This window comes from Condylura cristata, unplaced genomic scaffold (genome assembly GCF_000260355.1).
Source record: "Condylura cristata isolate star-nosed mole 26May11 unplaced genomic scaffold, ConCri1.0 scaffold00009, whole genome shotgun sequence".
In the NCBI taxonomy this organism is placed as follows: Eukaryota; Metazoa; Chordata; class Mammalia; order Eulipotyphla; family Talpidae; genus Condylura; species Condylura cristata.
The window spans coordinates 43,552,459-43,569,244 of record NW_004567110.1 but is presented as its reverse complement, the minus strand read 5'-3'; the positions used below and the strand labels follow the sequence as shown (position 1 = coordinate 43,569,244).

At 41.2% G+C, this 16,786-nt stretch overlaps 1 protein-coding gene and 1 pseudogene across 2 annotated transcripts in view; one reads left to right on the top strand and one right to left on the bottom strand.

Moving 5' to 3' along the window:
• The window catches only part of STAU2 (staufen double-stranded RNA binding protein 2), a 229,572-nt gene extending 229,377 nt beyond the window's left edge, over positions 1-195 (bottom strand). Inside the window, exon 1 of one of the 2 annotated variants that reach the window (XM_012723014.1) lies at positions 104-195. The gene's annotated coding sequence lies outside the window, so the exon portion shown is untranslated. The remainder of the gene's footprint in view (positions 1-103) is intronic. The other variant, XM_012723015.1, reaches the window with a different exon arrangement.
• A 13,097-nt stretch (positions 196-13,292) lies between these two features.
• On the top strand, positions 13,293-13,654 carry LOC101625699 (annotated as a pseudogene).
• Positions 13,655-16,786: the final 3,132 nt, after the last annotated feature.

Sequence of the window (16,786 nt, the reverse complement as noted above, 5' to 3'; positions counted from 1 at the left end):
GGAGCTGCCCTTTCCACACCTGCATTCGGCAAGTGCCTCCCCCGCCCATTTGACCCTCGGTTTGTTCTAGACTGCAGACCGCGGCGTGATGCCCTGCTCGTACCTTGTCCAGACCCCACTCTGGCTGACCCTCTCTGCTCTGCTGGGGACAGGCGACCATTCCGCGTCGGCTCTGGCCGCCGCTGTGCGATGCACGGTGTAGCAGATCCTGCACCTTTCCAGACTGGGGGGGAGGGGGGGAGAAAGAAGGGAGCGGGGAGGCGGGGAGGGGGTAGTGCTACTGTCTCGCCCTGAAAACACTACTGATCAGTAATCACCTGCTCTCCAAGATCCGCGGCGTAGCCAAACGCCCTCCTCAACAACAACAACCAGACCCTACTCGGTCACATGGTAAAGAAATCCCTGGAACCAAAAATGAGGACCATCTTAGAACAGTGCCCTAGATCCTAGACTGTTGAGGCAAGAATGCCAGAAAACTCGAATTACTTCTTGATGCGTCCTGATTTTGATGTGGGTTACTTATATCCAGGTGACTTCAACCCAGTTAAACCCAATGAAATTCAACACTTTAATTTAGCAAATGGCACCAAAAATAACTTGACAATAAAGTAAGACTAAAAATAGAATTATTACTGTTTTCACAAACGTACCCATTTGCATTAGGATGCCCAGTGTTCCTTTTCGATATCAATCGTCTGCCTGGGAGTTGGCTGACAGGTTCTTAACAGGGCCTGGTATGTGCTATGTCTCTTATGATGAGATGTTAATTATTGTTACGGCTTAGTCTATAAGTGCATCCTGCGCTTCTTCCCTTCCTTTCACCTCTGCCAACTCCCTCACACTTAAAATGTTCCTTCTTCCTAAATCTACATTCTCCTGGTTCCCTGCTTGCTCCTTCCCTAAGCTTTCAAGCCAAGCACCTTGTCAGAGTTGGATACTTGTTGAATATTTGAATGAACACTCCTCTTTTCCTTACCAAAATGGAGGGATCACTCTCTCACCTCTGCCTTCCCCTAAACTATTCGCTCTCCCTGAGGTCAATCTTCCCTTCCCTGAGGAGTAAATCACCCCACCCATCATGGTAAAAGCTCCTCCAGGAGCGGCATCCTCTAGCTCCTCCCAGCTGGCCAGCATTCTTCTGATGTCTCTTCTCTAGCACTGTAAGATTATTACATTGTTCTGAATCTGTTTCCATTTGCCTAACACTGCATTGTTTAAAGGCAGGCTCTGTTTCATTTTTTTTTTTTTATTCCCAGCATCCAACAGGGTATGGGTGGAAAATAAATCCTTTTGAAATAAATGAGTTTATGTGTTTGGAAATGACTGAAGTGGTCAGAAGTTTCCCTTTGGCTCACATCATTCAAGTTAATTGAAAAGTTTACCTACATTGTGACATTTTTTTAAAACTGATTCTAAATTTGGTAAACCCCAGTACAATGAATGGGTTTACCCCCCCTTTACTCACAGTTACTCACCTGGAGCATTTGTGCTTCCTCTCTCCACAACTCTAGACTCTGCTTTCCTAGATGTTTTTGTCCCCAAAAGGGAAACACTTTCACCAGAGAACATAGTATATGTTCTCTTTTGTCCCAGTATACAAAACATAAAATTTACCATTTTAACCATATAATTCAGTGGTATTATTGCTGTGAAAACATCACCAACATCTAGTTCTAGCACTAGAACTTTCTGATCTTCCCAAACTGAAATTCTACCTAATAAACAATGATTTACTATTTCTTGCTTCCTCCAGATCTTGAAAACCATTCTGTCTATATGAATTTAAGTGCTCTACATATAACATAAATGGAATATTACAATACTCATCCTCTTTTGTCTGGCTTACTTAGCATAATGTCTTCAGGGTTCATCTGCATGAGGCAGTTTATTCCCCTAAAGAAGACTGATATTCTAGTGTGTGCATTTATCATATTTTCTATGTCCATTCATTCATCAGTAGAGATTTTTATTGTTTCCACCTTTTGACGCTTATAAAAATACTATTTCAAACACAATGTACAAATATTGCCCAAAAAATTTAAATTTAAAAAGCCATAACAGAGAAAAAGAATTTTTTTGTTTTTTTAATTTAGATGTTTATTTTCTTTTTTTATAATAGCTTATTTTTACATCATTTTGTACATTTTTTTCCATCTCAATTGTAATCCCCGTGGGTTTCCCATCACCAAGTCACCCTGTGCCATCATCATAGTCCAGTGCACTTCCTTTCCCCCCTCCCCCACCCTCGTTTTTTGATCCCATTCCCCACCTCACCCCCACAAAATGTCTCTGGTATATGGCTGGTATATTATTATTTTCTCACCTGGTCCATTATACTCCTGCTATGAGCGAAACCATCCGGTATTTTTCTTTTCAGACAAAAAAATTTTTTAAGTTTGAATCAACATTTCAAGTTCAAACGTCCAAGGTTTATAGCAACAGTTCATGAAATCATTTGAATGACATGGATTGGACTTTAAAATAAAATATTTGAGGACTTGAAAAATAATGGATAAAATAGCTAGGATTTGAAAAAATAATGGATATTTGCTAAAAGATTGAACCTAGTAGGATCTCACGAAAACAAAGCCATTGACTTATCAATGCATCTTTATAAGTTAAATATCAATGTTCAGAAAAGATAATGCTTTGCAATTAACGATGGTCCTGTTTGAGTAGAATCTGCAATCACAGAGCACAATTGCTCTTCCAACTATGTCCTCTCTTTTCTTAAGGCAGATTTTTCCTGGCATTTAAGATATGGCAAAACTCATCTCACTACCTGCACCCACTACAAAAGCTACTCTCGTTTATAAGTTTACAGCTGAACATATTTCTAAACTATGCAGAATCTGTTACAGGGCAAGGAGAGGGGATCCCCTAAACACCCAAACCTGCCTACCCTAAATAGTTTCTGCCATTCACCACAACAAGACAAAACATATAAGTCTTTAATGTTAAGGAACTTTAATACACTCAGTGTGCAATACAACAAACATAACATAGTTTCTAAATCAAACATCCAAAGTTACCCATGTTCCTGAGTTAAAAGTCTACACAAAAGGGATTGGCCCAAAGCAAAGCCCACCACAATTCTAAAGCACCTTCTGGCCAACACCCATAGAAAAGGGTCAGAAATGGCCAGACAAGTCTGGGAGGAAAACAGCAAATTCAAAATCAAGATAAACGCAGCCAAAATGAACCTTCCCACAGTTCTCTCACCCACATCGTTTTCAACCAGTCCAAGGCCAAGAAACAGGCATGGTTTCTTTCTTCATATTTCTCCCTTGGCTCCATGTGGCTTCCTCAGGTCTCCTTCTGGTTCTCCATCTTGTTTTCTTCCTCTTCATTCTCCTCTCCAGATTCTTCTTCTCCCTGCTCAGCTCTACCCTCTTTCGGGTGGGCAGGGAACCTGGAACCTCCCCATTTCCTGAGGACCACCCTGTTACATATTTACATGTTTCTTTCACTATACCTTCTGCTCCTTGAAGACAAGAACAGTATATCAACTTTGTTTCTCCAGCATCTAACATAGTGCCTGCAGTGATCAATAAATGCTGCTTGAGGATCTCTCTGATGGTTCAAGGGGTTAAGTCTTAGTGCTATCAAAGGATCACCAGTCACTGTAGCATGAGTTCTTTCCCCAGCCATGGAGATAAACCAATGGCACCCCCAATCTCTCCTGTGTCATATGCTGCTCCCTTCAGCAGTGTATATCAGTAGATCTGCCCATTTTGTTCCCCATTCTGTCTCTGGTGAATCCTTTCACCCCCTGCACCCTTGCCCTATACCCATGCTCTTGTATGCATAAATAAATAAAAATGAACCTTTAAAAAAAATAAATACTGTTTGAATTTATGGGTTAGTGAATTTGACATTTACTGATTACCTAGTATATTCCCGGTACATTTGTGGCCCACGGATATGACACAATGAAAAAAACCTGAAAAGTCCCTGTCATCTTGGAATTACAGAAAAATGAGTAAATAAGTAAATGCATGAAATAACCACTTCCAAGTCTTTTACCTCTGTTAGAATACCATTTTGGAAATCTCCGTTGTACTTATATGTTCTGTTGGGAGTGACCAAAGATTTACTGACAAGGACTGAATTAGAGCCTTGCATCCAAGCTTGATAAAGTGGTAGTAAACTGACCTTGAGATCCTGGATGGGACTAGCTGAAGGTGACAGCGAACTGGGCCTCACATCAAGGACAGAGCAATGAGTCACCCCTTTGGAATCTGAGTTTAGAATCTACATAAGAGACCCTTCCTTCCCCCTTATTGAGTTGGCAGTAGCTGCCGGCCCCACCCTAGGGGCTCCATCTCAGCTGCTGTCCGAGAGCAATAAACTCTGCTTGCTCAGCCTTTCTGCCTCCCGCCTTCCTTTCTTGCGGTCACAGAAGTTGGGACAAAACATGCTCACTAATAAATTGACTGCTTGGTACTCAATACTTTTTCCATAATAAAGTTGAAATAAATTTCTAGGCACAAGATGGAGCCACTCCTGCCCTAGATATCACATCAACAAATTGAAACTTAAGTAATTATCCTGTTCCTGTAACTGCCCCACTAGGTAAATATAGCAAAACTGCAGTATATCCAAACAACCAATCCCCAAACACCAAGCCAACACAGGAATCTATATTTTTTCTCTCTCCAAACAAGCTTGATTATATGACCCCAGCTAATCATATATTTTCTAATTCTCTTCTTCATTCTTTTTTATTCTATAAGTTTCTTGCCCTCGCCACATTCTGTACTTTTCCAGAGTACTTCATGAAGTATTAAATAAAATTTCTTTGTATTGGCCCTTCCTGGTGGAGCAAGGGGCTAAAGCACATCACAATGAAGCTATCTGCAGCTACTGCAGCATTGAGTTCAATCCCTGGCCAGGGAGGTGACCTACATGGTGCAGCAGACCTCTCCTATCCTGCCCAAGGCTCCCCTCAGCAGTGTATTTAAGTAGATCTGTCTGTTCTGCTCCCCACTCTGTCTCTGGTGAATCCCTGTCGCAGGCCCCACCCCCACCCCAAATGCATCTCTAGCCTACTTCTGGTATACATGAATAATAAGTCTTTTAAATAAATAAATAAATAGTTTGCTTGTAATCACTTATATTATCTTATTTAACCACAATGATGTCAAAATAGTTTATTAGAGTATCAGCTTCTTAAAACACTATATTAAAATGTAGTAGATATAAATCATGTTACAAATTAAATCATAAAGAAACAAAAATTTATTTTTTAAAGATCAGTTTTGTTTGTTTGTTTCAATTTATTTATTTATGCATACAGAACCGTGATACAGGCCAGAGGTGCAGGTGCGGTAAGAGGATTCACCAGAATCAGAAAGATGAAGTACCCTGCTGAGGGGAGCAGTGGGTAAGACAGGAGAGGTCTGCTGTGCCAAAATTTATTTTTAAAGTATAGAGAAGTTCTTTTAAATCTTAGGAAGCATAGTGCTTAACAAACACTTTTAGCAAAATACTAGGTTTTATAAGATTTAAGGAATTAAAATTAATAGGGAACCAATTATGCTTAGGTAGACTGTTGTTTTTTCTTATACCCATCATCTCTCATTTTTTTATCTTGGAGATGTCTCCCATGCCAGAAGTCCAAGAAGTTAGATTCATTGATGTATAATATCTTGATTCTATTTTATCTGTGAAATGGTACTATTTAAATCGCAATTCTTACATAGCTAAAATATAAGATGAACTAGGGTTACAATTTGCTTTTTTATCTCAATCTGTGTTTTATCATATGTAAATTGAGTTTGTTTATTGAATGTATACCTGTCCTGCATTTGTATATAATGCAAAGCACATATTAAGGTATTTTTCCTTTTCATGGGTTACTTTTCTTATAGCTTGGGTTCTTCCTCTGTCTCTTGAATTCAGTGTTTTATTTTATTAGTAATTCAGTGTTTCAAATTATTAGCTATTTAATTTATTTTCATTTGTTTAAGCTTATTCTGGGAATCTCAAACTAGATTATCTACTAGTTTAGCCTCCTGCAGTAGAGGATTTGGAGAAAATACATTGTTTTATTTCATTTATTTTATTTGTTTTTAGAGCTGGGACAGTGTGATTTTTAAACATAATAAAAATATTTATTTTGTTATTTGTTTACAATTCCTGGTACAAATGTCCTAAGACCCTTTTCATTTCCTTAGTAATGGGAGTGACAAGAACATATTTCGTTACCACATTTGGGGTTTATTCCCAAGATGTTGAAATAGCTGCATAGTATTAAAAGTGAAAGTGTTGGCCCTCCCTGGTGGCGCAGCCTGTTAAAGAACAGCACTAAGAGGCTTAAGCCACTTCCACATGAGTTCTATTACCACCTGCCCCTGAGGTGACCACATGGCTTGGCAGACCTCTCCTGACCCGCCCACTGCTCCCCTCAGCAGTGTACTACATAGATCTGCCTGTTCTGCTCCCCACTCTGTCCCTGGTGAATCCTCTCACCCTCCCCATCTCTGGCTTATACCCCAGTTCTGTATGAATAAATAAATAAATCTTTAAAAAAAAAGTGAAAGTGTTAATGGCTTGTTATTTATAATGAGTCCCATTCACCTACACCTGAGTTTATGTTAATGGGGTGACTTTTGGAAGGAAAGCCCCTAGGATGTGGGTTCTGGTGGCCAGAGCAACCAACTTGTGATTAGAGGATTGGAACCTTCAGCCCTATATCTCTTAACCTCTGAGGGGAAAGAGGGATTTAAATTAAGTTCAAACACCACTCACTGATGGAGATTTAATCACTTGTGCCTAAGTAGCAAAACTGCCATGAAAACCCTAGCCAAAAGGCCTGGTTGCTGAATATGTCAAATTGCTGAGAAGGTGACACAACCAGAGAGGCATGGCAATTCCATGCTCTTTCCTCCCTATCTTGTTCCATTTAGGACTTCAATTTCACTGCTCCTGAGTTGTATCTTTTTTTTTTTTTAATAAAGAATTTTTTTTAAGATTTATTTATTTATTCATAGAAGGGATACAGACCAGAGGTGCAGTGGCAGTGAGAGGATTCACCAGAGACACAGATGGAGAGCAGAACAGGCAGACCGAGGAAGTACACTGCTAAGGGGAGCAGCAGATGGGTGAGGAGAGATCTGTCTCCCCAGGAGGGTCACCTCCTGGGCGGGGATAGAATTCCACTCAAGTGGCTGCAGCTAGCTTGCAGTGCTGTGTCCTTACCGGTTGCGCCACCAGGGAAGGCCGGAGTTGTGTCTTTTTTTTTTTTTTAAAGATTTATTTATTTGTACAGAACTGGGGTACAGGCCAGAGATGCGGAAGGTGAGAGGATTCACCAGAGACAGAGTGGGGTGCAGAACAGGCAGATGGAAGTAGTACACTGCTGAGGGGAGCAGCGGGCGGTCAGGAGAGGTCTGCCTCGACAGGCGGGGATCGAACTCATTAGGAAGTGGCTTAAGCTTCTTAGTGCAGTGCTTTAACCCGCTGCGCCACCAGGGAGGGCCAGTTGTGTCTTTTTCTAATAATAAACAGACTGTTTCTGTGAGCTTTTCTAGCAAAGGTATTAAGCCCAAGAGAAGAGCCAGACCATAAGTATAGGTGAGAAACTGAATTTGCAGTTAACCCCAAATTGGGGGAAGGAGGAAAGGGAGCAGTTTTATGGGATGGCGCTCTTTGTGGGATTTGTACAAACCCCAAGCTGTTAGTGTCAGAGTTGCTAGGTATAGAAAATATATATGTCTGGTGTCAGAAAGATTATTGGGAATTGTAAGGAAAACTTGTGTTTCTTCTGTTCTTTGGGATGCAAAGAATCAGGAATTGGTTGGTGGTTTTGCAAAACACTCCACAAAGTGCCTATAATCTGGCTTTCCTCCACCATTTTATCCTAAAATTTTGATACCTTTCCCTCCTTGTCTATATGGGTCATGGCAGCCAGGTCCCCTCGTCTAATAGCATCCTTGCTCATTGAAGAGCTGCACTCCTGAATTATGGCCATAACAAGAATCAGGCTCCCGGGGAACAGGGCTCCATATGTTTCTTCATCTACTCTCTGTCCTCAGTCATAGGGGAGCATTGAGCAAGGGGAGGCAGTTGTAGTTACCTCAGAAAAGATAGAGGGATGCATTGGAGGCTGCAGGAAACGTTCAGGCAGCAACATACAATTGTAAGACCTAATCATTCTGTGGTTTTAGGTCTTGTTGCAGTTGAAAGTGGGCCATGATGCTGGTAAATGGGTGAGAAATGCCCGAGAGAGGACCAGCCAACGTCAGCCAGGCAAGGTCAGGCCTACAGACAGTGCCAAGAGGGTTCATACCCCAGAGCAGAGGCTGAGACTTCTTTCCTCAACTCTACCCAGCATCTGTAGGCTCAAGAAGCCCATTTATTTGTTCATAACTGTCACAGGGCTAGGACACAACCCTAAAGCGTGGAACCACAACATACGGATTGTTTTAAGCTGAAAGAATTTGAAAAACAGTATGTCCACAAAGGACTCTTTTTTATATATAATAGTTTATTTTTACATCATTTTGTGCATTTTTTCATCTCAGTTGTAATCCCCATAGGCTTCCCATCACCAAATCACCCATGTGCCATCACCATAGTCCAGTGCATTTCCCTCCTCCTGCTGTTTTAGTTCCCATTCCCCACTCCACCCCCACAAAATGTCTCTGGTATATAGCTGTTCATCATTATCATTATTTTCTTGCCTGTTCCGTTATATTCCTGCTATGAGAGAAACCATCTGGTATTTTTCCTTTTCTTTCTGGCTTATTTCACTAAGCATGATCTTTTCCAGCTCCATCCATGTTGCTGCAAAAGACAGGTGTTTCTTTTTTCTGGTTGCTGAGTAATATTCCATTGTGTATATGTACCACATCTTTTTAACCCAGTCATCCATTTTTTGGCATTTGGGCTGTTCCCACGTCTTTCCAATTGTGAATAAAGCAGCAATAAACATGGGGGTGCAGGTGTCTTTTTGAATCAGTGTTTTTGTGTATCACAAAAGATTTTTTTAAGAGTAAGGTATCATTGGAGAATTTGGGACATTGAGGGAAACTAGGGGGAGATGGAGCCAGAGTAAGTTCCTTGCTTTGTTCCCCAGATGGATAAGCTACGATGGTCCAGGGGGTCACTATACTCAGAGGATCCTGTGATCTGGGGCAAAACTGGAGCCCCTCCTGTCGATGACATTGTCCATGACAAAAGGGACACTGAGGAAATTCAACTCTATACCACATAGGTAGGTGGAACTAGGCCCCTAGAACTATGCTGGGGCAGGAATCAGTGTACACCCCTGTGTTTGATGGGCAGCACTGGTAGGGGAAAGCTGGTTGATGTGGAGATGCACACTAAAGTGCTGGGGTGAAAGTGTGGCAGTTGGCGGCCAGGTTCCTAGTGAAAATATTATCAAGGAGCAGGATTGTGTCTGCTACCCCCTCGGAACTCAAGCTGATCCTGTGATGCAGCGCCTGAAGGTGGATACATGGCCCACAGACTGCAGAGGCACAGATCTGGAAACTCAGAAAGAGGGCTTATCAGTGCTGCCACAAACACAATCCACCCTCCCTCACCACCAGAAATACACACCACTTTTCCCAGTGACTAAACACTACCAGGCTTCTACCCCATCCAGACTCAACAGCCAACAAACAGCACCATCTTCTGGAAAAGTGGAATTTCTGCACCCTTGGGACACTTGAAAGCTACAAAATGGGGAAATGGGAAAAAAATTAACACAGAGCATCTTGAGTGTTCAAGGAATATTTGATCACACAGAACAGATTTCCAAAATTAAACCATAAAGACATGGAAGATCATTCTATCAGATAACGGAGATCAAAAATTGCCATGATAAAGAAATTCAAAGAGGGCCCTCCCTGGGGTTAACACGCAGGAACATGAAGATCACCACAGACCCGCCAGGGTACAAGGCACCGCAGATCTCTTCCCACCAACCGCTGCTCCCCTCAGCAGTGTACTTCGTCCATCTGCCTATTTTGCTCCCCGCTCTGCTTCTGGTGAATCCTCTCACCACTCCTGCACCTCTGGCTTGTACCCCTGTTTGTATGCATAAATAAATAAATCTTTTAAAAAAGAAGAAATTCAAACAAGAAAAAAATGGAAAGCTGGTCAAGGATATACAAGAAAACTCATAAAAACAAATAATGTCCTGAGAAATAATATTAATGAAGAGAAGATAGAAAATGAAGCTCTAAATAAGAAAAGAACAGGGATGCAGTTTGTAAAAAGATCAACACAGAAGATAAGAAATTCCGGAGAAAGCTATGAACACAGAATAGACCCCACCAGACTTTTCTTAGTAACAATTGATGAACTGACATCGACAAATCATTATCACCCAAGGTCTATAGTATTGACTTAGAAATAGTCACCATTCTGTAGAAGAAAGGAAAAGTTCATTTTTGGAGTCAACGTTGAAGTTTAGCTTGGAAGAAAAGCAGTCTCATAGAAAAAGAGAACCAAACAGATGCTTTATTTTGTCCTCCCACCCCGATCCTAATAGGGTGCAGCTTATATAGGTAGGGTTATTCTAATAGGGTGCAGCTTATATAGGTAGGGTTATTCTCAGATTAAAAAAAAAAGTGATATTAAGGCAAGCAAATTAGAGAGATAAAGCACTTATTATCCTGATAAGGTAAGCTATACTTTAAACTCAAAGGATCATTATCTCTATGACAGACTCAACCTCTGTGTGAAGAAGGCAAATTTTTTTATTATTATAATAGTTTATTTTTACATCATTTTATGCAGAAGTCAAAAATTTTAAAAGTCTATCATAAAAAATGTTTGTTTTATGTATTAGGTACTATATATATATATATATTCCATACAAAGGACTAGTATTTATCCTTAAAAGGAAATGAAATTCTCATACATACTATAGTGTGAAGGAACTTGAAAACATTATATTGAATTACATGAGCCAGACACACATGAAAAAATACATTGTTTGAATCCGATGATGTGAGTAATATGTATAAACAAATTCACATAGACAGAAAATTGAAGTTACCAAGAAGTAATAGTTTAGTAGTTAGAGTTTCTAATTTGGGGCAATAAAAATTTTGAGACAGGCCCTCCTGGTGGCACAATGGATTAGGATGCAGCACTGCAAGCTAGCCACAGCCACTTCAGTGTGAGTTCTATCTCCCAACCCCCCACTCCCAGGTGACCTTATAGCTTGACCAGCCTGCTGCTCCCCTCAGCAGTGTCCATATGCCGGTTCTGCTCCCCACTCATCTCTGGTGAATCCTCTCACGGCCCCTGCACCTCTGGTCTGTACCCCAGTTCTGTATAAATGAATGAATGAATAAAAAAGATTGAGACATAGATAGTTGGGATGGAATACAATTAATGTCACTGAACTGTACTCATAAGAAGTTAGACTGGCAAATTTTGTCATATATATCTGTTTTAACCACAAAATTTTAATTAATAATATATGAAAAACTATTGACTTGTACATATTATATAAGTAATTTTCTGATATGTAAATTTTATCCCAAAAAAGCTATTAAAAATTTGTGTAATAATAATAATAATAATGATAATAAATGCTTGTTTAACCCAGGCAAAAAAATGGGCAGGAGAGCTAAAGACACTTCTCCAAAGAGAAAATGCAAGTGGCCAACATGTATATGAAAAAATGCTCATCATCACTTATAATGAAGGAAATGCAAATCAAAACCACAATGAGCTACCACCTCACCTGTGAGAATGGCAAATGTTTCAGAAAGTGACAACAACACATGCTGGTGGAAGATACAGAGAAAAGGGAACCTCTTACACTGGTGGGAATCCAAACTGTTTCAACCACTATGGAAAGCCCTGTGGAGATTCCCCAAATTACTAAACATGGAGCTACCATATGACACAGTGATTCTACTTCTAGGAATCTACTCAAAGGACACAAATACATGAATTCAAAAGGAAACCTGCACTCCTATGTTTATTGCAGCCCTGTGTACAATAGCTAAGATATGGAAACTACCTAAGTGCCCCAAAACAGATGTCTGGATCAAGAAGATGTGGTATATATACACAACGAAAGATACTTAGCAATCAAAAAAGAAACTCATGCCATTCCTAGCAACATGGATGAACTGAGGCATATGCTCAGTGAAATAAGTTAGAAGGAAAAGAAAAATATCGAATAGTTTCACTCATAGGTGAAATGTAGGGTAACCAAACAAAGAGGGAAAAAAAGACAAAACTTGCAGGCAAACAATAGATCTGAGGATTACAACAGGGGAGAGGTTTTGGGAGATGTCAAAACAGGAGAGGGAAGGGTACAAGGGACTAAGATGATGATTCATGTGTGATGTGGTCCGGGGAGATTTATGGGGACTACACCTGAGGGGAGAGATCAAATATTGTAAATGAACAACAGTGTAGAAAATAAATTTAAAAGAGAAAATGTTTGATTGGATGCTGTGGGTCAATTGAGAAGTGGGGAAGAGAGAGTCCAGGCTTTCAAAAGGCCACTTCCTGCTGGAAGTGGTGAGGGGGGTTCCAGGGGAGGAGTGTGAGAGGCAAAGCTGACTATGGGGCCTTGTCTTCACAGCCAATTTTTTTGATCTGACTGGAACTCTTCAGGTCTGTTTTGTCTTTGTGCCAAAACTTTGCTGATTCTCTTTCATATTGATTACTTTGGGGTTCACTATTTGTGTTTTATATTCTGTGGGTTTGGTAAAATGAATAGTGACATAAATCTACCGACTGATTTTTTTTTAAAGATTTATTTATTTATGCATACAGAAGTGGGGTACAGGCCAGAGGTGCAGGGGCGGTGAGAAAATTCACCAGACAGAGCAGGGAGCAGAACATGCCAACTGATGAAGTACACTGCTGAGGGGAGCAACGGATGGGTCAGGAGAGGTCTGCCACCCCATGTGGATCATCTCCAGGACATGCGGGGATGGAACTCATGCTGAAGTGTCTTTAGCTTCCTAGTGCTGTGCTTTAACCCACTGAGCCACTAAGGAGGGCCCTGATCTTATTTTTAATAGGTTTTTTTTTTATCTCCAATCTTTAGTAAGTCTGTTTTTAGAAAATTCTCAGTTCTAAAATGTCATCTTGAAATGATCGCCCAATGTCTGAAAAGATAGGTTCTAAAGCTTTAAACTGGGATTAGTAAAGTATGATCGGTGAGTTAAAAATGTTGTGCAGAAGAAACGGAGGAAAGGGGTGAAGTGCATACAACTTGAACGACTCAGCAGGAAAGTGGATTTTAGTGTTAAAAGAAAAGGAAAATGTCCCCGTGTCTGTAGAGATGATTTGCGGTTCAGCCCGGCTGAAGCTGACCGAATGAGACTATGGGCTGTGCCTCTGCCAAGCATGTTGCTACTGTTCAGAAAGCAAAAAACTACCAGAATGGAGATGTGTTTGATGGTGAGTATAGAGCCAAACCAGTGGAAGAGGTCAAATATATGAAAAATGGGGCAGAAGAGGAGACAGGAACCAAGAAAACTTGGAAAAAAGTGTCAGTTCAAATGTAAGACTTAAAACTAATAACGAGATTCCCGGATTAGTCCATCAACCCAAAGCAAACATGCACATCTCTGAAAGCCAGCAAGAATTCTTCAGGATGCTGGATGAAAAAATTGAAAAGGGTCGAGATTACTGTTCAGAAGAAGAGGATGATGTCACATAGCACCAATTCTACCACTCAGTCTGTTATAGGACAAAATCTGTTACAGGGCAGGGAGAGAAGAGCACTCCTGAAGCCCCAAAACCTGCCTGCTCTAAGTGGGTTCTGCCATCCGCTGCAACAAGACAAAACATATAAAACTACAATGAAAAGGGACTTTAATACAGTAAATATACAATACGGAACACAAAGAATATAACTTCTAAATCAAACACCTGAAGTTACCCATCCCCTCGTGGGCAAAAGTCAACCCAAAAGGGATTGGCCCAAAGCAAGGCCTGAAAGCCTGCCACTAGACTAAAGCACCTTCTGGCCAGGACCCATGGAAAAGGGTCAGAAATGGCCAGACAAGTCTAGGAGAAAAAGAGCAAAATCAAAATCAGTATAAACACTGCCATAGTCACCTCCCTATGTAACTGGGTGGTCCCTAGGAGAAGGGAAGTTTCAGGTTCCCTGCCCCACCCAGAAGGAGGGTGGAACTGAGCAGAGAAAAAGGAGAGAGAAGAAGAGAGAAGAAGGCAGATGGAGAAGGAGGAGACCTGAGGAAGCCACATGGAGCAGCAAGCATATGATGAAGAAACCGGGCTTGTTTCCTGACCCTGGACTGGTTAAGGCAGATGTGGGTGAGATACCTGTAGGGAGGTGACCATGGCAGTGTTTATATTGATTTTGATTTTGCTCTTTTCCTCCCAGATTTGTCTGGCCATTTCTGACCCTTTTCCATGGGTCCTGGCCAGAAGGTGCTTTAGTCTTGTGGCAGGCTTTCAGGCCTTGCTTTGGGCCAATCCCTTTTGGGTTGACTTTTGCCCACGAGGGGATGGGTAACTTCAGGTGTTTGATTTAGAAGTTATATTCTTTGTGTTCCATATTGTATATTCACTGTATTAAAGTCACTTTTCATTAAAGCTTTATATATTTTGTCTTGTTGCGGCAGATGGCAGAACCCACTTAGAGCAGGCAGGTTTTGGGGCCTCAGGGGTGCCTCTCTCTGAATTGAGGTGCCCTATAACACCTACAGGTATCTCACCCACATCTGCCTTAACCAGTCCAGGGTCAGGAAACAAGCCGTTTCTTCATCACATGCTTGCTGCTCCATGTGGCTTCCTTACGTCTCTTCCTCCTTCATCCCGCTTCATTCTCTTCTCCTCTCCTTTTTCTCAATTCAGCTCCACCCTCCTTCTGGGTGAGGCAGGGAACCTGGAACTTCCCTTTTTCCAAGGGACCACCCTGTTACAAATCCTAGAGCTCCAACTGTGTAAATAGGTTACACCCCAGTTGAAATCTTTGCAAAGGTCGGTTCTCTTCAAGGGACAGCACTATAGAAAAAGAAGATGTTCCATAGCGTATGCTCCATTTAAATTATAGTGTTTCTTAATGAATTTGCAAAGGAATATTGCTAAAAACAAAACTGTTATCGAAATTTCTTTGTTGCTGCTACTTAAACTTGTTGCAACTTTTCACTTCTCTTGTGTCCAGGTATGCAGCAAAATTCTGCAATCTCGCCTGAAATATAGTTTTACAGATGCTTTCCAACCTATCTTCTTTAAGATGAGGTAGTGGTGAACTTAGATATCAAACTTCTATTTTAAACGGGTTTCACTTCCAAGAAAAACGTCTCCTTCCCTCTCTTCTTCCTCCTTGTTTCTCCACTCCCACACACCCCACACCCCACCGCCCCAGCGCTATTCACTAAACTAGCTCTTTCCTCCACAACAAAGAGCTAAAGTTCTTTTGTTCAGCAACAGGCCCTCCCACACCCTCTCCAGAGAGGGGAGTTCTGTTCTCTGGGGAAACTGATTAGGGGGAGCCAGGACTCAGGAACACCAGGCAGAGGAAGGGGCTAGCAATTTGGGAGTGGTTCTTAAACCTTGACAAGGTTCAAGTTACCTGAGGATTTATGAAAACACAGTTATGCCCAGTTTTGAGCAGAGTGACAGGCTGACACCAGGAAGTTTTCTCTAGAGCATCTGGTAGGCCACAGAGAAACAGTTTACAGGACTATTGGGGTTGTTGAGAATGGCAACAAGAATTAGGCTTATGGTCTCATCACTTTTACTGCCTCCAAACCCCAGAAGAAAACATTTAAAATTAAAGACAAAAGTTGAGGGGGAAAAAAAAGGTTAAAAAAAAAAAAAGTAAAGCAATAGTACTAACATGATTGACAATGTAAAGAACAAAAGGCTGCTTTAAAATTGCATCATTCATTAGAATTTAGATAAGATATGGCCCTTCCTGGTGGTAGGTTGGGTTTAAAGCACAGCACTGCAAGCTAGAAGCAGCTGCTTCAATGTCCGTTTGATCCATGGCCCCAGGTGACCCACATGGCACAGCAGACCTCTCCTGACCCGCCCACTGCTCCCCTCAGCAGTGTACTTCATCAATCTGCCTGTTCTACTCCCCACCCTTTTCTCTGGTGAATACTATCACCCTCTGCATCTCTGGCTTGTACCCCAATTCTGTATGCATAAATAAATCTTAAAAAAAAAAAGGATTTAGATAAGATAATGTGTCCTTGAAAAAAGTAGTTATTATTAAAGATATGTGAAATAGATTTTAATTATTAAATATGATAACTGAAGTAAATATCTAAATAGAAGACTCAGAAGAAAAACATAAATAAGCAACCATATTTTTAAAACATATACTTTTATTTATTTATGCATATAAGAAGTGGAGTATAAGGCCAGAGGTGTGTGTGTTGGGGTGGAGGGGGGAATGAAAAGATTCACCAGAGACAGAGCCGGGAGCAGAACAGGCAAATTGACTGAAACACACTGCTGAGGGGAGCAGCAGATGGGTCAGGAGAGATCTGCTATGCCATGTGGGTCAGCTCCCTGGCAGGGATTGAACTTGTGCTGCAGTGGGCTGTGGATTGCTTCATAGTGCTGAGCTTTAACACACTGCACCACCAGGCAGGATCCTCAATCATGTATTTTTTTTTTAAAAAGGTTTTTTTTTTTTTTTAAGATTTATTTATTTATGCATACAGAACTGGGATACAGGCCAGAGGTGCAGGGGTGGTGAGAAGATTCACCAGAGACAGAGTGGGGAGCAGAACAGGCAGATCGACGAAGTACACTGCTGAGGGGAGCAGCGGGTGGGTCAGGAGAGGTCTGCTGCGCCATGTGGGTCACC